The 25000-nt window shown below is 35.8% G+C and overlaps 1 protein-coding gene across 5 annotated transcripts in view; it reads right to left on the bottom strand.

Annotated features, from left to right (window-relative positions):
• Positions 1-25000, bottom strand: part of LOC144970795 (uncharacterized) — a 175886-nt gene that overhangs the window by 92699 nt on the left and 58187 nt on the right. For all 5 annotated transcript variants that reach the window (XM_078910805.1, XM_078910806.1, XM_078910808.1 and 2 more), the window contains exon 4: positions 7274-7648. The gene's annotated coding sequence lies outside the window, so the exon portion shown is untranslated. The remainder of the gene's footprint in view (positions 1-7273; positions 7649-25000) is intronic.

Genomic DNA, 25000 nt, shown 5'->3' with positions numbered 1-25000 from the left:
AAAGAAAGACGATGGATGATCTTAATTGATGACGAGCATATATTTAGACTAAATGATGAGAAGCCATCACTCTGAAACCAGAAGATCAATTACACAAGGTATCTATCCAGTCCTTCGGAACAGTGGTTTTACACCTTCAATGAGATTGGAACCAGCTTTTTTACATCACACTTTTGTTCCCTATTATCAAAGTCTTCAGTTTTGGATTAAACTGGGCCTCGTGGTCGAAGATACAAAACATTTTTTGTTGTTGGTTTTTTATTTCTGTCTTGAAAGTCCACCAAACACGGAATAAGTAGATCAGTCTACCACTCGAGCAATCTTATTTACAGGTAAAAATGTTGATGTTGTTTGCATCATTCAACAGGAAACGGCCGGAATCAAATCGTGGCCCCTGTAACTCATAGCTTGCCAGAGACTGCTCAAAGACTACTTGACAATAAGCGGCGACGATTAGTAAAAGAAAATAAAAAGTGAATTGTCTTTAGTAGTGCTAGACATATGATCCCTTTGGTTGAAATATTGGATAGAATACTGTCCACCTTCTTTTGTTAATCAGAGTTTCGTTTTGTGAGGTAATTTTTCGGCCCAATTTGAAGGCAACGACTAAACCCGGCTCTATTAGCTCGATAGATCCCAGGGCAGTGCCTAAGTACTGACTTCCCTAGTTCCGGTAGCTCAGTTATAGCTATTGGATATGGTTCGAATTTGCCTAAAATCGTTTTATTTACCTTCTGACTGCATCTTCATCGCACCCATTGTAATCTAAATTTGATCTCCCGTTAAGTACTTTGTAATAGCTCAGTCCTCCTTTCCAAGGGGTGGCAGAAAATTATAAAAGTGATAAACCACATAGATTCTATGGTTCTAAAAAGCTTATATGATGAAGTTTTTGCTTTGCACGGTGAAAAAAAAAAGTTACTTTCTACACATTCCGCGTTTTGCCTGAAAACACTGGCTCCATGGAAGGTGATTTATCAGGAAATCGTAACTCTGATTGAATCCAGATTTCAAGCAGTAAAGTTGATGTAAACAGGATGTTCTTTGAAATGCCCATTGTTCGAACGTAACCTTAAGCCTTGTCCTACAACAGCATTGCCTTTCTCGGACATAATGCATCTTTTACAAAATTGGCCAAACTTTTACTTTAACTCTTTCATTACCAATCATTTTCAGTATTCTCAAAAAATGGCAGGTTTACCTAGCAGAAAAATTTGATTTTTAAACTCAAACAAGATCTCTCAAAATAACTTATTGATTAAACAAAGATCATTCTTCAAAGATTGTAATCTACAAAATAAATCTGAATAAGAAAAATGTATTTTGTGTCCTAACAAATATGACGATTTTGCTGCAGGTGGTAAGGAGAGGGTTAAATACTCGTAATATACGGACGACTGAGACGATCCTCAGCCTGTCAACAAGTTTTAAACCTGAGACTTTCAAAAATAAAAATATTAGGTTTGAGACCTTTTGAAAAAATATTGAGTCATTTTAATCGACCGATATTTGAAGTTACAATTTTCTTGCCAAAATAAATAACAATAGTACCAGTCTTTTTTCCAGAGTACTGCGAAATACTTAATAATATATTCTAAATGTTGATGTTCGAGGCAGGTAAAGTTTTTTTTAAATGTAAGAGGTAAAAAAAGGAGAAAACGTGATTAATGTGAAAGAGGCTAAACTTAGTTACAAAAATGAAGGAAGAGAGGAATATACGCGCTTCGTTTGTTTGTTTTTTATTTTTTGGTGTTTTTTTTCTTCTCCTTAGTCTTCACATTCAGAAGGAAAATAAACACCACACAGTGCATATAATGATTATCTAATAATGCGTAATATTTTCACGGTTTTGTCCGTGATTAGCATGGACCTTTCAATCCTCCCCCATTATTTACCAAAGATTTAGTGAGAATAACGGAAAACCATCCAGTGGTCTCACTATATAATTTGGAATGTTATGCGTACAGAAATTAAGTTTTGGAAATACACAAAAGCGATCAGCAGAAGCGTTCTGTCTTACTTATGTGCCAATATCACCAGAATCAGAATTTAAACATTGAATTAATAGATAGCGTTCACTTGGCTATGAAGCTCACAACATTGCCATCCGGAAGTACAACGGACCAACACACTAAACTATGTGTAACCTTTATAGTCTGGTTAATACAGTTTAGTGAAAATAAACGTGGATGGCTAAAAGTAGCACGTCAACTTCAGTATATCTATATGATATGGATTAGACTTACAAGGTCCGAACACTTATTTCTCCGTCATAGTTCCCTTCCCTACAATTTCGTGCCTTGACCGTATTGCCCGTATAACCAGGGTGTGTTTTACTTCACCGTATACCATCAATTCACATTTTATAATAACCCTAAGCATGTATATGGCGCATTATCCACTAAACTTGGTCAAACTTGTTTGTAAAGGTAACCTAGCCAATATCAACACGTAGCATGGAGGACATTGTACTTTTTTTTCTACAAGAATAACGCTGTTAACGGCCAGCTACTAATATGACGAGAGATTGTTAGTAGAGTCTTTTTCAAGGACTCAAATATGGGGCGCTCAGACCGACCATACCAAGGAGAGTGTCATTCCACTAGACCACATAACCGCACAATATTACAAATGGAGATCTCCTACTGCAAATATTCATCGATTAAAATTACTCTCATCTTGTGAAAAACTCTCAGACCTTAGGCTTCCCTAAAGTGCACCGAATGTGTTTAGGGACACGGCCTAGTCCTACGTGAGTTGTTTTTATCAATTTTCGGACTTTTAACCATTGCTCTTATTACTTCGCCCGACTGTAATATAAATATCGTATCGTATCGTATCGTTTAAGAGCTAATAGGTTATAAAAACCTTTAAATGCTCTGTGTAAGTTTTATGCATAGATACAATTTATCAATTATGTAATTTGTATACAATGACAATTGATTGATAATATTGAGAATTACATTTCTAATACATAAATAAGTCTCATATTCAATATCAAGTAACAATTGTAAAGAACGTAAAGATCGCGGTGGTGGACGAAAACAACACTGCCTCTATACCATCATCGGTCATCGACCAAAACAAAACAGATCGACAGCTCGGCATTCACTTCGACCACTATCAGCCTTGCCTAATGTACACTGCTGCTATTGATATCATTGTGGTATACGTTTTAAATATTTACATACTTTTGTATATTTATTTGTAACGTGCATTGGACATCACACAGTCATGAAAATGCGCGATATAAATGTCATGTATTCTTCTTCTTCTTCTTCTTCTTCTTCTTCTTCTTCTTCTTCTTCTTCTTCTTCTTCTTCTTCTTCTTCTTCTTATTATCATCATTATTATTATTATCATCATTATTATTATTTTATCATCATATTATTATTATATTATTATTATTATTATTATTATTATTATTATTATTATATTATTATTATTATTATTATTATTATTATTATCATTATTATTATTATTATTATTATTATTATTATTATTATTCGAATTCTATACACTTACAAGCTTCCAACTTTGACAGAATCATTTTTTGTCTGACCTTTGTGTTCGCCGAGCACTTTAACCTCACTACATAGTAAATTGATCACCAAATACCATTCAATACCATAATATATTTGTTCTGAAGTTTAACGACCTTGCTAAATATAATGATCCTAAATTGAACTTCAGACGCACCAATCAGAGATAAAAAGAGATCTCGCTTAACGATCTAATGAAGAGTTAGGATTAAATTCTATTTCAAAAAAAAAAAAGATGAAAAAGAAAAACGATTTCTCTAATTTGTTGGTATCCTTAGACGTTTTATTAGCGAGAAAGGTATCGGTAATGAGCTGTAGTCGGTTCAAATTGTTAATAGATATTTGAGTCTCGCTCTCACAAAAACAGCAACATCTGCATTATTATTCTTATGAATGTCTCAAAGTGGACGGAACTGGCCTTTCCCATTTTATTGATACATGCCTTGATCTTCTATGTTATAGTTTCCCCTCTGTCTATAATAAGTCAGTTTCAGATGAACTACTGGTTCTCAGTGACCGAAGAGTACTCAAGTTTTTTCAAAGAGCGGTTTGATCCCTGTCCAGATTTTTTTTTAGTGTACCGTGATAGCAACCATTTAAGTGATTCTGAATGATTTTCTATGTTATAATTTTCTTTCTGCCTATAATATGTCACTTTCAGATAAGCTGCCTCTTTTTTTCAGTGACTAGTAGTGTGTACTCAAAATTTTGTAAACAAAGAGCTCCCTGCTATGCCAGACATTTTGAGTGTACCGTGATTGCTACCATTCAAGTGATTTTGAGTGATTTTCTATGCTTCTCTCTGCCTATAACAGAACGTTTAATTATATGTAAAAAATAATATAACATGATTCGACAATGAAACAATCAAACATTTATGTAATGTAGCGTTTCATGCATCCTGTTGTGTTAATAAAGGGGAAACCATTTTATTTGTTTTCGTATATTAAATTGAAGCGTACATTCAATTTCACATTGTTATTTATTAAAGTTCGAGAGTTTTTGACACGACGAGGGTCATTTTAATCTATCGATTTACTATCAATTCATATGCAGTACATTGATCAACTTGTAGTAGTAGCTGTTGTATTTCACGAATCAATATGCTAGTAAATACAAGTCCATAAATGATTCATTAATATTTCAGACTAGGTAAAGTGTTTGTCCTGAATGATAGGGTGTCGAAGTGTTCTGTTGACACTTGATCCATTGATTTATCGACCTTTCTTCCTATAATAATGAGAATGTATGGACAATATCATGTAAACCCGATATCATGTGCGGCTATGTAGTCTGGTGGTATGAACCCTCGCTTTCTGATCGGAAGGTCCTGGGCTTGAGCCTCGCTCAGCCTGACTCATAGTTGAGTCCTTGGTAAAGGTTCTTTACTCACATTCTCTCACCGTACTCAGGTATAAAATTAGTACCTGGTCGTTATGTCCTGTTCTACATGTTACATGTTGCTGTTGATCAGGAACCCCTTGTAAAGCGCTTTGAGCACGTTTAGTGGATATATAAAAGCTCAAGTTTAAAAGAAAATCTATTGATAGCCCTTGAATGTTAATGACTTAAGTGTCGGACCAAGACAGAAACTGGAGTAGTCTGCCAGAGCTGTAAAGCCAATGGAGTCAGTTTTTGTAGTGTTAAAAGGACAGTGAGAATTGCATGTTATCCTTTAGAGAGGACAATGGTCTATTAAAAAGTACATCCCACCACATCACATACAACTACTACACCAGCTTTATTTAGCATCACCACCATCACTATTTCTACTCCTCCTCCTCCTCCTCCTCCTCCTCCTCCTCCTACTACTACTACTACTACTACTACTACTACTACTACTACTACTACTACTACGACTACTCCTACACTACTACTACTACTACTACTACTACTACTACTACTACTACTACTACTACTACTACTACGACGACGACGACGACGACGACTACTACTACTACTACTACTACTACTACTACTACTACTACAACTACTACTACTCCTACTACCACTACCACTACTACTCCTACTACCACCACTACTACTACTACTACTACTACTACTACTACTACTACTACTACTACTATTGCTTGCGTGAATTCCACCACTACTACTACAACTACTTCCATCACCACTACTAGTATCATTAACAACACAGCCAGATGCAATAAACACCAAATTTCCTTTCATGACAAACTAGTTTTATAAAGTTCTCTTTAAAGTATACTCAATACACTCATGTCTAAATGTTTTCACATCTTTTGGTAATGTATCTTCTTTTTTAACTCTCTATTCCTTTCTTAACCCCAGGCATAACTAGTTAGTGACCCTAAAAGAAAATGTCGAAAGTGGAAAGAGCAGTGCGGTGTCTGTTTGTGAAGCAGCCATAATTAAAGAGACAGAGATCGCCGGAAGGAAGGGACAAGGAACGTGATATTTTGATGACAGGAATAAGGTATCCTGTGATGATGATGATGATGATTATGATGGTGTTGTTGCTGTTGTTTTATTGTTGTTGTTGATGCTGTTGGTGTTGTTGTATCTGCTGGTTTTGATTATCTGTTGTTGTAGTTTTATTGTTGTTTATAATGATAATGATCGTGTTGGTATTGCTGATGGAGATGGTGATGGCAATGAAAGTTATGCTAATTTTCATAATAAAATCAAGAATGATGATGCTGCTGCTGATGGTGATGATGATGATGATGAATCTAATGATAATAATGATGTTAGTTATAGTGATAATGATGATGATAAAGGCAAAGCAGAGAAAGAAGAAGAAGAAGAAAAAGAAGAGGAAGAAGAAGAAGAAGAAGAAGAAGAAGAAGAAGAAGAAGAAGAAGAAGAAGAGGAAGAAGAAGAAGAAGAAGAAGAAGAAGAAGAAGGGTTATAATGAAGATAATGATGATGATGATGATGATGATGATGATGATGATGATGATGATGATGATGATGATGATGATGATGATGATGACGAAAGCCGATCTAAAAAAGAGCAAATCTGAGCATCAGAAACCAAAACTAAGAAAAAGACTTAACTCGTTTGTTGATGAGACTGCTTAACCAGTTAACTGCCGTTTTCGCGGGGTTTTTTTTTTTTTTACAAAAAATGAGGGTCATTTAAATCAATAAATATATGAAGGACGAGTTTTCTGGCCAAATCTTTAAATCCTTGTCATTCCAGAGGTCAGCGGTTGACTGGTTAATCTGTTTACTCTAATAGTAAAACACACCAAATAGTCAGTTATTTTTTCTCCTCTTTCCGCTTTGGTAAACAGTGGTACCCGATTACAGAAAAAAAAACATGTAATAGTCAATACACACATCAAAGTTTCAAAATACTTTTTAAAAAGCAAACTGAGTCGCGATGTGGTCTTGTGGTATGACACTTGACTTCGGAACGAAAGGTCCTGGATTCGAGTCCCACTCTGAGTGGCGTATAGTTGAGTCCTTAAAAAATTCTCTTTACTCACACTCCCTTACCGTACTCAGGTGTAAAACGAGTACCTGGTGGTTAACAGTGTTGTCTCTGTCGGAACAATTGTAACATCGCCTATCAGGTGCCATGTCTTGTCCTACACGTTATGTATTGCTGTTTACCAGGGACCTCTTGTAAAGCGCGTTGAGCACATTTAGTGGATATTGCACAATATAAATGCAAAAGTTTTGAAAAAATTCGATCTAGGAGTAAATCGCTTTGTCGTTTACGAATAGATCAAAATTGCTCTTACCTGTGTTAAAGAACCTTTTCCCTTTTTGATGTATATGAATCGATCTATCTACCTCTCCACCACTTTATCTTTCTTTCTGTCAATCTGTCCAATGAGTTAGTTATACAAATCGCCAGTCTCAACCATGGCTGATGGAGTGATCAGATAATCTTCCGTGGTCCAAGGGAAAAATTGAGATAATCTCTTTACAAATATAAAAAAAGTATAAGCTGTCTTTGTGAGAAAAAGAATGTCCTAAGAGTTTTTTCCCCCGAATTATCTTCTCAGCAATTGTTCGATAAAGAAGATAATTATTACAATGATGGATGATAGTCTTTACAATGAGATGCTACGAGTTTAAGTCGGTCGTTTGTCTTGCTGTCAGAACGGGGATATCTGGAGGTAGAGTAAAGAAAAAGTAATTAAAAATTAAAACAAAAATTGAAATAAAACATTCATCATGTATTCAATGGGGAATGTTTTCTTTTTTTGGACATTTGCGAAACAATTTCTGTTATCTTATTGGTGGTACACACGCAAAGGGACCAAGATCAAACCCGTGTGCTGTCGATATTTTTTCTGACACCCCCCCACCCCCTATCCCCCGTCCACCCAGCAGTGAATAGGTAGCTGAGTCTGTTAGATTTGGAGTATTCTGCGATAGACTAACGTCCTATCCAAATGATAGCAAGCAATTGCTGTTGTCCATTTCACGCTATAGAAACCGAGATTATCTCCGGCTCCATGAGCCGAATGGCTCTGAAGGACTACAACCGATGGAAATTTATGAAAAACGATTTTTTACCTCGGTTCTGCCCAAAACAAAATATATTAATATTGGCGTGTATATTTTGGCGAATGTTATCAAAAGGACCTTAGGGCACAACCTTACATATTATATATATGTATGTATATATATATATATAATATATATATATATATATATATATATATATATATATATATATATATATACATAGTGCAGCATACAAAGTAAGCTAGGGCAGCAGCAGCTTCTAATGGTTCTCACACTACTATGTTATGATGATCTATCCAGGTCGCAAAGTCATCACCGCAATCGTGTACGGTCGTGAACCCACCCGGGAGCTTCGTCATCACAAACAACTCGACGCACTGCGGTTTCGGGCTCTTGACCACAATAGGTATATGCTGGACAGGTAGCACTGATAAAGAAAGTTTACCGTGAGTCAGGTTCGGTGCCACCCAATGTCTCCTCTTGCTGGAAGCCTGGCAACTCCCCTTCCAGTTTCGTGGAGTCAATGTCCCCTCCCCTTTGAGGGATTGACTTCTTCAAACCGACTTCCATCTCGTATATGCAGCTCTGTCCAAAGTCAGGACAGCTACGTACAAGGGGTGCCGGGACTTATTTTGACTCGAAACAGGGGCACCGTCCATTATGCGCTTGAGAGGGTGTCTCATTCCCTCTTTTTTTCGATCTTCTTAAGCCGGGCATCGGGGATTGCTGCCATTATCGGGCCCTATTCTCTAGGCGTTTTTACCAGCGTGCCCGACACTATATGCATGAACATGTGACGTTTACATCGATCTTTTCAACGTTCTTAGTAGAGCGCAATGCTCCGTAGTGGAATAGCATAGTGCCAGGACGGAAGTCTTCAGAAGCGCTCGATTAGCGCCCCAAGTTGTTCCCGCCATCTTCCTCTATCTTCCGGACAATCCCTTCGAGATGGACCCGATAGGTAAGGCTCCAGTCCAGCGTGACCCTCCAGATACGAAGTGACTTGCTCAAGGTCACACAGAGCGGCGGGTAGCCGAACTCAGAACTTTTCGGATATGAAGGAAAGACCATACCGCTGTGGCTATATGGTTTAGAGGTATGACACTAACCTTCGGACCGAAAGGTCCAAGGTTCGAGTACCACTCTGAGCCGGGCATAATGGAGTTCTTGAAAAAGGTCCTTTACTCACCCTTTCTCTGCGAACTCAGGTGTAAAATGAGCAGCTGGCCCTGTTGTCTCTGTCGGAAAAGAAACGTCATGTCTCGTCATACATGTTAAAAGTTATTGGCTAGGGACCCCTTGTAAAGCGTTTTGAGGTAGGATTAGTGGATATTGCGCTATATAAAAGCTCAAGTATTTTATTTACTCACACTGCCACAGGAATCTCATATTTCTGTTCATTATAAACTTAATTTCATCTGGGTAACCGACATAGTACTGTTTTGATTAAATAGTTAAATTTAAAAGAAAAATCAATATATATATATATATATATATATATATATATATATATATATATATATATATATATCTATATATATATATATCTATATATATATATATATATATATATATATATATATTATATATATAGAGAGAGAGAGAGAGAGAGAGAGAAAGATTTTATTCATGTTTTTCTAGATTGTTGCACTTTTTGGCGTTTGGATAAACAAACTTTCCCCAACCACCTGTTGATCAATAGTAAACAAAACACCTAATATATTAATTAAATAAACAACGTACTGATTATATAAGAAAAAAATGTATAATTCTACTTGAATCCCCTTTACACCGCCACATCAAAGGTTCTGGGTAGTTAGAAATAGGAAACGATGCATAGCAAAATAAGTTCAACTCTGTCTTATTTTTCACTAGTTTTTGATTGATCATAAACATTTGCCTTGCATCAATAGTAATTAATTACGAGGAAATAAATAGAAAGAGAATATTCCGCAATCAGACTAATGAGAATAACATTTTTTATATATCTCTACTCCTGTCTTTTCCTTTCCTTTCCTTTTGTGTTTGTTTTTTAGTCATTCTATTAATGATATCGCCCGTGTGTTTCAGGCAGTCATTTAGTTTGGCATCGACCCGATACCTTCACGCTTTGATGACAAAGCGGCATCACCCACCTAATTTTCCCATATTATCAATCCTATATTTCTTAATTACTGGAGGGAAATAGAAAAATATTATAAGCATTCATTAACTCTCTCCTTACCGAACAGTTTAAAAACAATCCTTTCAAAACAAGTGTCTAAAAAGAATTTTCAACATATTTTGGCCTACAAGAATTAATTAAACAACAGTGGATCTATTAAAGAAAGCTGACTCCACTAGCATTGAAAGTCAAATAAAAAGAAGAAGATGGCGTTGCCTGGGTAATGTGGCCAGAATGGAAAAAGGGTCACTTCCCAAGATAGCTCTGTACTGGACAGCAGATTGGAAGAGACAGCGGGGGAGACCCAATGAAACCTGGTGGAGGACCATGGAAAAAAAACAAACAATTAAAAGGCAGCAGGCCTATCCTGGAATACAGCCACCCCAAAAGCAGCCGACCACAAAAAGTAGATATCAGGTGAATGCCCTGTGTGCCTCAAGGGACGAAGATGATTAAGTAAGTACCGAACCGTTTTAGGATTTTTCCCCGAAATGGCATACCTTCCCAACACAGAAATATATTTTTTACAATCAAACTCGAAAACAGTAAGTAACATACCGACGTGAACATATTTGCAGGTCTGATTACCAGTTGTGCTGCTATGTGGTCAAGTGGTAAGACACTCGCTTTCGGATCGGAAGGACCTGAGTTCGAGCCTCACTCGGCGCATAGTTGAGTCCTTGGAAAAGGCTCTTTACTCACATTCTTTCAGCGTACTCGGGTGTAAAATGAGTACCTGGCCGAAAAAAATGCAATGTCGCCTAACAGGCATCATGTCACGTCCTTCATGTTAAGTGTTGCTGTTCGCCAGAGGCCACTTGTCAAGCGCTTTGAGCACGTTTAGTTGATATTGCCCTATATAAAAGCTCATATTTTTTGAAAATGAATAACTTTGTGACTTTCAGTACAGTCAATATTGCTCAACACATCACCATTGAGCTTTTTTGAGCTTTTATATAGCGCAATATCCACTAAATGTGCTCACGGCGCTTTAAAGTGGGTTCCTGACCAACATCGACACGTGACATGTAGAACGATACATGACGCCTGTCAGGCGATATTATAATTTTTTCGGACAGAGACAACGCTGTTGACGACCAGGTACTCATTTACACCTGAGTACGGTTAGAGAATGTGAGTAAAGAGCCTTTTCCAAGGACTCATCTATGCGCCGAGAGAGGCTCGAATTCAGGACCTTCCAATCCGAAAGCGATTGTCATACCACTTGACCACATAGCCGCACAACCATCATCATCAGAGCTCTATCAAACTTTATTATAAGAATATTTGTTTACGTGTTTAATGTAAATTCAACGATCAAGCAAACAGGAAAGTCGTAAACCGCGTTTCGGCTTCATCGCCAGGCCAAATCCTGTCGCTCTCGCCAAATCGTTTTCGTGCCATGGCCTCCCCGTGCGAAGATTAATCAATCCGATATTGTTTGCCTTTTCTTCATAGATTTCTTTATATTATTTTGCTGTACTCCGTTGAGAATTGCCTCCCCTGTCTTCAGTATTGTTGTCAGCTTCAATCAAATCTCGCTTTTCTTCATTTATTTTTTCACGCCGGACATAAAATTGCTTTTGACGTCAAACTCGAGCTCCTGTTGGAAGAAATCTGGTCATTTTCTTATCAACGGTTTGCATTAGTATGATTTGAACGTATTGATGCTATGCATTATTTAAAAAGCTCACAACATCCACCAGCCGGATACAATGTACCAACACACAAAACCATGAGTAACCTTAAACGTTTATGGTCTGCTTAATATATTTTAGTGATAAAAACTCATAAAACAAGACTGACTAAAAACAATAACAGATAGCTGAGTGACGTCAATTTTTTTCTATCTAGACATTCCAGCCATGAAGGTCTCGATGGTTGTAAAGTACTCGCTTCACGGGCAAAGGAATTGATATCAATCCGAGATTCAGTCGTATCTTTTTTTTTTAATGCTCTGTCCAATCAACAATGATTGAGTAGCTACGTCTGATAGATCCGACGGAAAGTACTTAGAGAAGAGAGGAAATAATATGATAAACCAAATATTTAGTGGTATAAGACAATTTTTGCCTCCTATGCTGTCGACACCTCTACGTTCAATATTAATAACAAGACCTTTGCTCGTCAGAACTGATCGAAAATGGAACGGGACAATTTTTCAAGCGATGAGACAAGTACGTGGTTGTTGTCAATACATGAATTGCATGAGAATATCTCGTCTCATTTTTACCAAAATTCAATATCATGACGACATTTTGCGGCTAAGTGATCTAGTAGTCTGACACTCGTCTACGGATCGGAAAATCCCGAGTTCGAGTCCCGCTCTGAGCGGCGCATAGTTGAATCCTTGGAGAAGACTCTACTCACACTCTTTCTTAGATTTCAGGTTAAAAGGAGTAATTGGTCGTTAATAGCGTTGTCTCTGTCCGAAAATAACATTGGAATATCACGTAACAGGCCTCATACCTCGTCCTACTTGTTAAGTGTTTCTGTTGGCTATGGTTGTAAAGCGCTTTGAATATATTTAGCACTTTAACACTTTAACTAGTTTATTGTTCATTGAAGTCATTGGAAAGGGGAGGTGGGGGATGGAGTGAGGGGAAGGGTGTCTAGTAAGTGTTCGGCGCGGAATTCAATACTGGAGAGCACTACCCACTGAACCACATTCTTTCAATCTTGCGAAATACATTCTAGGATCATGTTTGGTCGGCTGACCACGCGTGGCGCGATGGCACAGGATATCCGTTTGTGCTAAATTTAGCCTTTATCACGTGAGTGGGCGTCGTTTGCGATATTTGGCTTCGAGACACGAGATTAATATCGATACTTTATAATGACATGATCCATTAACTGTCCCTTATCCTTCTTATTTTGATTGTTCTCTCAGCTCTTTTTACATGAACTGGTTTAATCCTTCACAGGCAGGGTTCGAATCTTTAAAATTTGACATCTTGTATTACAGTTTTCACCAAAACTTGAACTTGAGCTTCTATAAAACGCAATATGAACTAAACGTGCTAAAAGAGCTTTACAGAGGGTCCCTGACCAACAGCAATACGTAAATCAATTAAGAAAGTATATTACTTTCAACCGTCGCATTATACATACTTATACCACCTAGTTATTTTCTTACTTATTATCATGTCTGTTCAACATGCCTGTACAAAACATTTCCTTTGGATGAATAAAGTACTATTATTATTATTATTATTATTATTATTATTATTATTATTATTATTATTATTATTATTATTATTATTATTATTATTATTATTATTATTATTATTATTATCATCATCATCATCATCATCATTATACAGAACGAGACGCCTGTTAGGCCATACGGGGACAAAGCTGTTCTCGGCCGGGTTCATTTTACTTATTTTACACCAGTGTACGGTGAGAGAATTTGAGTAAGGAATCTATTCCCTCAGTTATGCCCCAAGCGAAGCTCGAACCCAGTACGTTCCGATCCGAAAGAGATTGTTGGCATACACAGGAAGTCATAGCCATCAGGATAATGGTAAAAGCTTCTCGTCCTACAAGTTAATGTAGCTGTTGCCTCGGGACCCATTGTTAAGCGGTTTGTGGATATTGCTCTGTATAAATGCTCAAGATTAAGTTTAAGTTTAAAATCACCAGCAGATCTAAAGGGACCAACATAATATTATTTTATATAATGGAACAACTCGCTTGTAACGCGTACTTTAGGTATTATAACGTATACAACATCAGTCACTGCTCGGGTACTCATTCGCACCTGATTCATTTGGGTTGGTGAGTAAAGAGCCTTAATCAATGATTCAACACCTCATATTCAAGATACGCAATTATTGTCTCAAGTGGCTTGCTCAATATCGCCTGATTTTGTTACATGACGATCTCCCGAACAGCCAAGCTAGCTACCAATGCCACATTTTACATTTCGAGAGCGTGTCACTTTAACGGTGAAAGCGCCATCCACGGTAATTCTTTTATAGCTTATATTGAAGACCAACCTCTACCATACCCTTCTGACCAGTAGAGACTAATCATAATCCCATTACTTGACGAGGGTAGCCATGCGATCTGAACACACATATCATATCAGTAACAGGGCTGATGTGGAGTCTCTGGAGAGTCTCATTAAAAGGAGAAGGTGGCAATGGTTGGGGCATGCCTGATGAAACACTGATAAGGAAGGCTCTGCGGTGGACACCCCAAGGAAAGAGGAATCGAGGCCGCCCCAAGGAGACTTGGAGACGTACTGTAGAGAGGGACCTAAAACAGAGAGGTCTGTCACTCGAGATGGCCCCAAGAATAGCTGCTGACAGGACCAGGTGGAGATCCCTTGCATCGCCTCAAGTACCAGCAGGCCCGAAGAGGATTGAGTGAGTGAGTGAGCTTTAAAATGGACCACGTTTTGCGTAAATGTCTTTAAAACATAACAATTATAGTGTACACTAGACATTGCATATTCTTTTAGAAATAAGATAGGAGAAAATAAAGGTAAAATAGAAAAGAGCAGAGAAGATAATAATGTTCATTCCTATTTCTTATGTCACAAAGTTTCCTAAGTGTTTTGGCAGAAACCGCACTGTTCTTTAATTTTTTTTCTCTTAAAATCACCACTATTAATGAAAAACAATCTAACAGACAAAATTATATATCTTTGACATAGAAAACGGTCGTTTAGCTAAATATCCTAATTTAGAAGCTGCAATAATAATATTAATAATAATAATAATAATAATAATAATAATAATAATAATAATAATAATAATAATAATACTAAACCAAATTTGTTAAGCGCAGCTTATCCCTCAATATTATGCAGACTCTGGACAACAACAAAAAACAAACAAACAAAAAAACAAAAACAAAAAAACAAAACAACAACAACAAGTAAAAAGAAGAAAACAGAGACAACGCTTTTAACGGCTAGGTACTTACGAGTGTTTTACATCTGAGTATGGTGATAGAATGTAAGTAAAAGGCTTTTTCCAAGGACTCAATAATGGACCGCTCAGAGCGGTACTCGAACCTTGGACCTTCCGATCCGAAGGCGAATGTCATACCACTAGACAACATATCCGAACACGGAGTCGGACAGCAAGATAATAATAATATTGTCTTCAACTAATAGTTGTGGAAACATTTCAATGCTGTCAATCGACCCAAGTTAGAAACTGTATCGATTCATAATTATCTATAATATTTAAAGCGTGTCCATTGATTTTCTGTTACTTTCAGCCATGGGGGGTCATTTATTGTTAAATTGTCCTAAATGGGGCTCATCCCTTTTGAATAGAAAATCCGGTATAATAAAGTCACAAGGGATATACCCGAAGTGTACATATATGCAGGTCTGACATTCAAACCCACGTATGGGTTTAGTATCGTGTACACTGTTATAATGGGAAATAATTTTGCGTCATTTTTTAAAGATCCCCATTACAACAATGAGCCCATAATGAATTGGGTTATCAGACCTGCAACTAAGTGCACGTCGGATATACCTCATTTCTGTGGAAAGCTGCTTAAAGCGCTTTTTTCTCAAGGCTAAAAGAGGATTATATTGTGCGAGTTTTAAAAAAATGAAGAAGAATGGTGTCGTTGTAAAGTAAAAATAAAAAATATTTGTAAATTTACATTTTATTAAGTTTCCAAGTTTAGTTTTAAAAATACCCAAAATGGTTAAGAAACTATGCCGTTTATACGAAAGTCATATAAAAATCTGGATATCGAAAGTTTCAAATTGCGTCTCGTTTTTAGCAGTTCGTAGACTAGTAGTGCCGGAAGCCGCTCCGTCTTAATGACAAACAAATAACCGTTCGAATGAAGTTTGGAATATATTTTTTTTTCTTATGACAATGTTACAGAAGCAGAAATAATTTTTTGATTTATTCCTGAAGGTAAATGGTCTCCAATGAGTCCTGACGTGAACCCAAAGGATTACAGCAGTTGGTAAATGATGTCCAAAATGGTCTATTAGAATCGGGGAAAACGTTTTACACAGAGGCCGAGTTAAAAGATTCAGTTAAAAATACATGGGATTGAATCACTATTCAAGACATTAGAAAATCAATTGAATCACGGGGAAAACAAGGTCATAAAGCACAATGGAAGATCTACAGATGACATAAAAATATGAGAACTACTTCCAAATTTTTCAAAATTGCAAAAATGCGATACGTTTATTAAAACAATCGTACAATATTTCCATCACTACATATATTTTGAAAATGTTAAACTTGATACGCTAAGATTAGAATTTAGCAAAGACAGTTTTCTCTTTCGAGTTCCAATTTTATGTCTCTTTTCATTTGATACAAGAGCAAAATCTGCCGTGTTACAGTACTCAAGTATTAAAATGAAAAATAGTGTTGTGTTTTGGAGGGAAAGCAGAATAATGTCGTTTAATTACTCAACCTGGAAGCTGTTAGTGAATTTTGAGAGAGAGAGTTTATTTATTATAGAATAGAATTAAATTATATACAAATATATTGCAATAACATTGTCGTGTAGATTGATTAAATATGTAAAGTAGTGAATAAAAAAATTGCATCTTTCTCTTGGGTATGTCACCCTTAAATTTTATAAGTATAATTAATATTTAAACAATTGACTTAACAAATGATAACTAATTAATCGGTAACTAAAGTCAATTTGCTAATATAACTCGTTCCTTGGAGTAGATCATAAATAACAATAAATATATAAAAGATAAGACAAAAACAAACAAACAAGAACAACATTAAAAAACAAACAAACAAAAAACAAAAACAAAACGAAAACCAAACAAATACCTTAAAAAAATAGAAACAAAAAGAACAACAAAAACATACTAACGAAACAATAACAAAACAATAGAACCCTCCCCTACCCCTAAATAAAATAAAACCAACCAACCAAAAAAAAAAAAAAAAAAAAAAAAAAAAAAAAAAAAAATTGAAGAAAAACATAGGGAAAAGCCTCCCCCCCTCCTCCCCCTGAGAATCAAAACGTTTTTTTTCATTTTTCCTGAAAACTTTTGATTCAATCATCGTGGATAGCTTAATTCTCTAATGATCAATAATGTCTTTACCCTCTCCTTACCGATCATTTCAGAATTTTCCCAAAATGGCAGGCTTACCCAGCAGGAAAATTGATTTTTTAAACCCAAACAAGCTCTCTACACAACAACTTTATGTTCTTATTAATTAAACAAAGGTATTTCTTCAGTTTGCGATGTACAAAATAAATCTGAATAAGAAAAATGTATATTGTGTCGAAACAAATGTAGATTTGTGCGGCTGTGTGGTCTTAGTTGAGACCTTGGAAAAGGCTCTTTACTCACGTTTTCTCACCGTACTCAGGTGTAAAATGAGTTAACAGCGTTGTCTCTGTCCAAAAAAATTATAATATCGCCTAACAGGCGTCATGTCCCGTCTTACATGTTAAGTGTTGCTGTTGACCAGGGACCCTTTGTAAAGCGATTGTGAGCACGTTTAGTGAATATAGCCCTATATAAAAGCTCATTTTTAGATGGCAAGTAGAAGGGTAATCTCGAGTTACGCATGGCGTCTCAAGTTTGAGAGTTTTTGGAATGTCGATGTCTCCAAAGACTCTGGCCATTTTAATCAATCGATTGTTAAAGGACACATTTTCTGGCCAAAATCTGGAGAAATTTTTTTTGGTCAGAAAACAGCAATGACATGAGAGGGAATGGATAAATGCATTGTATAATAATTATTGTGTAACTACAATTATTGTGTAACTACAATTATTGTGTAACAACAATTATTGTATAACAACAATTATTATTGTGTAACAACAAAGTCCCTGCTAAATGAACTATCATAGAACTCTTTGTTCAAGTAAGAGTCATTCTTGCATTCTAAGACTCAGTTCAATTAACAAGAATTGAGCTTTTGAATAGTGAAAGATCCATGTGCAGTTGAGGGATGGTCAGACAACAGCAGTTTTACCCATGTAGAATAATGTAAGGCGCGTTTACAATAATTTTCAACAGAGATAACGATATTACCGACCAGATACTCATTTTTATCATCTGAGTGCTGTGAGAAAATGTGATTTAAAAAGTCTTTTTCAAGAACTGAACTTTGTGCCGCTCAGAACGAAACTTGGGCCAAGGACCTTTTCGTTCGAAGGAGAGTGTCATACCACAAGGCTATAAAGCCACACAACGGAACGCAGATTCAATCTTTTATTAAATGATTCGGGTTGCTGCTTGCGTGTCTGCTCGTCACGATGCCAGTAATTGAGCTCACAAAATTGGAATCGATAATGAAAACCGGTGATCATGGCTTAAAAAACCCCAAACAAATTAAGAAACTAAAAAAAAAAAAACAACCGAAAAAAACCCCCAAAAAACAAACAAAAAACAAAAACAAAAACAAAACAAAACAAAAACAAAAACATTAACAAACAAAACCAGTTCCGGTTCCCGTTAGTTCAACCATTGCGCATTGAAAACCACCGGAAGTGTTACCAAAACGAGAAGTCGTTTGCACTCTCTAAATGGTTCGCCATAAAAGGGCGCGACTTAATGATATTAGCAAGAATTCATTCATGAAAGGAAAAAACAAGCTGACAGGCAAACTGTATATCTTTGACCTGAAAACGGGGAAAAATAGAAATCAAATGTCGTTTAGCTAAGTATCCAAAGTTAGAAGAGGCCGCAAGCTGTTTGTGACGTAATATTGACTCTAAAAAAGGGGGGTGCATGCAAGTGTGAACGGATTAGTGAAAGCATAGGCGAACTAAGAAAACCTATTACTGAATGTGTATGGTTCGTTAGATTAACAGAATGCGTAAATGAACTATATTCACTCCTCCATCCCCCCCCCCCCCAAACAAACATTCCCCACGCAAAGGAAAAAAAATGGTAAGTTATATTTCTTAATCTTTAATCCGTTTTTGATTAGATATTTGCAATAAATTTCCATTAGCAATTGATTGATTGTTTTTAAGGACATTGATATATAATTGATTGATAAGGTTGATATACCTTTTCAATTGATTTTCTTAATATTTTAGGCCTTATTAAACAATTACTAAATATTGCAATTAACATACAATTTCATTCAACTAATCCAATATATTGAGGATTCAACAAACATCTAATTCGGTCCTCAGGAAAAATATAGGTTCCATTATTCGTCTGAACGGAAAATGTGTCTATAAATGGAATGATGTAATCATTAACCGCAGCAAAGGGCCCGGAGTTGAGCAGTCCGGATACGTTTTTAGCTCTAGAAAAAACATAACCGAGTTCTGAGAGTCGATTGTGCTCAACCATTATACAGCAAAACTTCATTCCTTTCAAATTATTTCTGCCGTTGATTATCTAGTTACAATTTAAGACAATGACCGTTTTTTTATCATAAAGAGAGCAAATATGTTGAAGTGGTTTATTTCATAGATTTAAGAGGTGTTATGTATGTCTTTTGTGATTATCGATACATGTGTGAGCCACCTCGTCTACCTAGTGTTTTATGAAAGTGAACAACGATAAAAGTCTAAATCATCAGAATTTTTAAAAATTGAAATTTGTCGAAGAAACGAATCGCAGTATTTCCAATGAATATTTATACAGTTTTCTCCCTCAATTTTTATAAGGTAAGCTTAAAATTCTATTGATTCTATGCGCTTTGTTAAAACAAAAACTCATAACATCAGCCAGCCTGATATTATAACGTAACAACACACAAAATTATGTGTAACCTTAAATGTTTTAAGTCTGATTAATACAATTTAGTGCGAACTATTCATTCAAGTTCAACGTCTTTATCTGCAAAAGGTGGATTGCCCATCACTGCAGTTTTTATACATTTATGTGGTGACTTTCTCCATAAAAATGGCTGGCTAAAAACTAGACTCTATATCAAAAAGCTGGGTGACGCCAATTTCGTTTCATAAGCATCATGTTTACTCCGATATATAGCTGTTCTGAGACTATTATTACATATAACGGATGTCCTGGTGTAAATCTATTAAAGAAAAATATAAAGATCGCTAGATTTTAAAAGAAGGATATTATTTTGGAAGTAAATTGATTGATCAATGCTTTTCATTTTTATTGATAACATTCTTGATTTCACCTTTGATCCTCGATACGAAATCATTCGATCGATATCAATTAAATTTTTACGCAGTTTTGATGGTGTCGGATAAGGCCAATTTTAATTTGTCAAACATAAGCAAATTTAGTACGTTTCTCTTTAGCTGCTGATATTTTTTTTGACTGTGAAAAGTTTTTGATTAGCTCAGTGTTTGCCTATGAAAAACACACAAAAAAGTAGTAGTGGTATTAGTAGTAGAAAAAGTAATAGTAGTAGTAGTGGTCATAGAAGTAATAGAAGTGTAGTAGCAGTAGTAGAAGTAGTAGTAGTAGTAGTAGTAGTAGTAGTAGTAGTAGTAGTAGTAGTAGTAGTAGTAGTAGTAGTAGTAGTGGTATAGTAGTAATAGTGGTAGTATAGGAGTAGTAGTAGTAGTAGTAGTAGTAGTAGTAGTAGTAGTAGTAGTAGTAGTAGTAGTAGTAGTAGTAGTAGTAGTAGTAGTAGTAGTAATAGTAGTAGTAGTTGTTGTAGTAGTAGTAGTAGCATCAGTAGTAGTAATAGCCGTAGTAGTAGTAATTGTTGTTGTTGTAGTAATGGTAGTAGTAGTATTAGATGTAGTGGCAATAGAAGTTGTAATAGTAGGGGTAGTAAAAGTAGTAGTAATAGTAGTAGTAGTAGTAGTAGTAGTAGTAGTAGTAGTAGTAGTAGTAGTAGTAGTAGTAGTAGTAGCAGTAGCAGTAGTAGTAGTAGTAGTAGTAATAGTAGTAGTAGTAGTACTAGTAGTAGTAGTAGTAGTAGCAGTAGTTGTTGTTGTTGTTGTTGTTGTTGTTGTAGTAGTAGTTGTTTAGTGGTAGTAGTAGTAGTAGTAGTAGTAGTAGTAGTAGTAGTAGTAGTAGTAGAAGTAGTAGTAGAAGTAGTAGTAGTAGTAGTAGTAGTAGTAGTAGTAGTAGTAGTAGTAGTAGTAGTAGTAGTAGTAGTAGGAGTAGAAGTATAGTAGTAGTTTTAGTAGTAGTAGTAGTAGTGGTAGTAGTAGTAGTAGTAGTAGTAGTAGTAGTAGTAGTAGTAGTAGCAGTAGTAGTCTGGCACTGTTTCATGACCACCTATTCAGATCTGTGAACAATAAAGCTGACACGGTAGGATGTCGGAGTATAACTTGCCCCTAAAATTGGATTTATCATTACAATCACGAGAATAGTTATTCGCACTTTATAAAATCATACCTAAGTGCACATAATTGTAGGCCTGAAAACCAGACCCATTCATGACCTTGATTTAAGGTCGTTTTAACGGGTATCGTTCTATAAATAATACATAAAAATAAAATCCTTTATTCATTACATAGAGGAAATTTGTCCTTAGGGTGTATTTCAAGAAAAGACTGGAATAACACAGGCGTCAGCCACAGTGCAGCGACGCAAACTGAGCTAAAGTGAGTGACTTGCTTTATGTCACACAGCGATGCGGGTATTCAAACTCGGTTTCCTTCGGATACGAAGAAAAGAAGGTACCCCTGAGACACGCTGTCCCGTTGGTTTGAGTGTGTTTGATTTACCAGACTTGTATATAAGTATACATTATACCAATCCTCCACAATTAGGCATAATCTTCACCCAACTTGATTAAAACTTTAATTTTGAGCATTTTGAAATCATCCCGACCCAAAACCGCGTATAAGTGATGGGCAACATATTTTATTCCTTCATTTTTCAACAAATTAGGTTTTGAAGAACAGAATTCATAAATGAATGAATACATGAATGAATAAATGAATGAACGAATGAATAAATGAAGAAATGGATGAAGAAATGAATGAAAAATGAATAAATTAATGTATGAATGACTGAATGGTTGAATGACGGAATAAATGAATAAATTAATGAATTAATAAATAAATAATTAATAAATAAATGGATAAATAAGTGATGGAATGATTAAGTGAATACATGAATGAATGAATGAAAACATGAATGAGTGAATTAATTAATAGATTAATGAATGAATGAATGGGTGGATGAATGAATAAATGAATAAATGAAATATTGAATGAATAAATGAATGGATTAATAAATGAATCAACGAATGTATGAATGACTGAATGGTTGAATGAATGAATTATTGGATAAATAAATGAATGAATGAATTAATGAATACATAAATGAATGAATGAGTGGGTAAATGAGGGATAGACAAGCCCTGGCATAATGCTGCTCTTTAAAGAGTTCTATCACGACTTGATCACAAATTCGTTATGTTGTGTCACGATGAAAATTAGATAGAGACACGCAAATGATGTAACGTTACAACGCGCATTTAATTTCGTCTTTGTAATTGTCGTAGTCGTCGTCGTTATTATCATCATATCATCATCATCATCATCATCATCATCATCATCATCATCATTATCATCATCATCATCATCGTCATCATCATCATCATGATCATCATCACCACCACCACCGACATCATCATCATCATCATCATCATCATCATCATTATCATCATCATCATCATCATCATCATCATCATCATCATCATCATCATCATCACCACCACCAGCGTCATCATCATCATCATCACCGTTATCATCGTCATGACCATCCTCTCTCCTTTCAATGAATATTTATAATTATAATTTTTAATTTTCCGCTATCAATTTCATCATATGATATTAAAGCTACCAATAACCCCTCAATGAAATCCACTTTAAAACGTTCCGCAATAAATAGTTACTGTCCTCTAAAATCTCTTTCTAAACACAATATAACATAACACAGGTTTGTCAGAAATCTCTTGTAGAAAGGATCAAAGTTTTTTAATGCAAATATTTCAACCGATTACATTTGAAAAATCCCAAAGTAAAATACGATAAACCTACTCGCATTAAATATGGATTAACGCTAAGTTTAACGCAAGCCTTAATGACACTGTTATTTCATTTTTATTTTTCAGTTTAACGATGCATGAAGGAGTTTAACCTCAGTGTAAATTATGATTACCTTTACCTGCTATCGACGTGTACTTGTTTACAGGTCTGATAGCCCTAATTGTCATGGTCTCAATTTTGTAATGGAAATTGGTACTCACAAACCAACGCAATAATATCATTATATTCTTCATTACAAGAATGTAAAAAAAAAAAACAACCAAAAAAAAACAAACCCGAGCCTATAAGTGCAACTGGGTATCAGATCTCCAAATATGTGACCTTCGTCTCAAAACGGTATTATGTCGGGATGGTAAAAAGCCAAATTATAGCTAAACTGGTCAAAATTATGATTTATTGCTATTCAGCGCACTAAAATATGATATTCAATCTCCTCAATAAAGCATACAAACACAACGCAAGTCTGGGATTTCTGGATGTAAATTAAATTTTCAGCATCTTGATAATCTTGACATAATACCGTTTTGAGGCGAGGGATCACATATTATGTTCACATCGGTACCTACCGAACTATGCTTCAACGGATGGCAATAAGTCAACAAACATCAAGGAGATAACTAGTCCAATTCAGGTTTTTTTTTTTTCAATTTTTATGGGGCGTTGGGACAGAAAATGAGACGTTTTTATTGACAAAGATTGGTCTGCTGAGTAACATTTTCATTTGTGAAATTTCGTAGCGTTGCTTCTACCATATCATCTTATTGGTCCGTATTGTTTCATTCATCCTGTTTTCTTGATAAAGGGGAAACCTGAAACGTCCATTTTATCTGTTTTCGTATATTAAATTGAAGCTTACATTCACTTTCACATTGTTATTTATTTCTTCGAGCTTCGAGAAGCATCAGTTACAATTGATAAAATGGACGACTTAAAATACTTGTGTGAGTTTGCGTCACTGTTAAATAAGGCAAAATATACGAATAATAAAAGGATATTCCACGGAGACAACTGCAGAAAATATAAATTACATAGATAGCAAGCACTGGTGTAAGATAAAAATCTGAAAAGGTCTGTATAATACAGTGCCAGACAAAGTATAGAAAAATACCCCCCAAAAAATCAAATTGCCTCAACTAGGCAATCGTCTTAACAACGCCACTACCACATTATCTCTTTCGTCCGTAGTGTTTTCATTCATCCTGTTTCGTTGATAAAGGGGCAACCCGAAACGCCCATTTTATCTGTTTTCGTATATCAAATTGAAACTTACATTCAATTTCAGATTGTTATTTATCTCAACTGGGCAGTGTCTAGAGACAAGCTGAATTTTTGGGACGTGTTTTTCTTATTATTTTCTTTCCAATTTTCATTTGACATACAATTGTCTGTGCTCCGTGATATGCCACTCTTTAGAAAGTAATAGATAGACCTACATCTAGCACAATTTTTTCTCTTTTAAATTATAACAATAGTCAAATGGAATGGAAACTTCAATTTAATTAATGTGGATGTTTTCGGTTTTTGCTTTGTCAGCAAAACACGATGAATGATAGACTAAAGACGAATGAGAGATGAGAGAATTATTTTTTTTTGGGGGGGGGGGGGGGGATAATCGAGCAGCAGCATTTGCCTTATCCATTATTTTATTAAGAAAGACCAAAAAAGCCCTTTATTAATCCCATAGGGGAAAATTGTCTTTAGGGTCTATTCCAAGGGAAGACTGGAATAGCCCAGGCGTCAGCTGCAGTGCGGCCCCGCAAATTGAGCGAGGGCAAGGTGACTTGCTCAAGGCTACAACAGCGCAGCGGCGGGTGATCGAACTCGGTACCTTTCGGGTACTAAGCAAAGACCGTACCGCTGAGCCACGCTGGCTCCAAACTATAGGTACACTGGGCAT

The sequence above is a fragment of the Berghia stephanieae genome, chromosome 4 (assembly GCF_034508935.2).
Source record: "Berghia stephanieae isolate SIO BIC M18660-M18661 chromosome 4, UCSD_Bste_1.3, whole genome shotgun sequence".
Classification (NCBI taxonomy): domain Eukaryota; kingdom Metazoa; phylum Mollusca; class Gastropoda; order Nudibranchia; family Aeolidiidae; genus Berghia; species Berghia stephanieae.
Note: the sequence above shows the minus strand (reverse complement) of the source record. Positions and strands in the feature narration are given on the sequence as shown.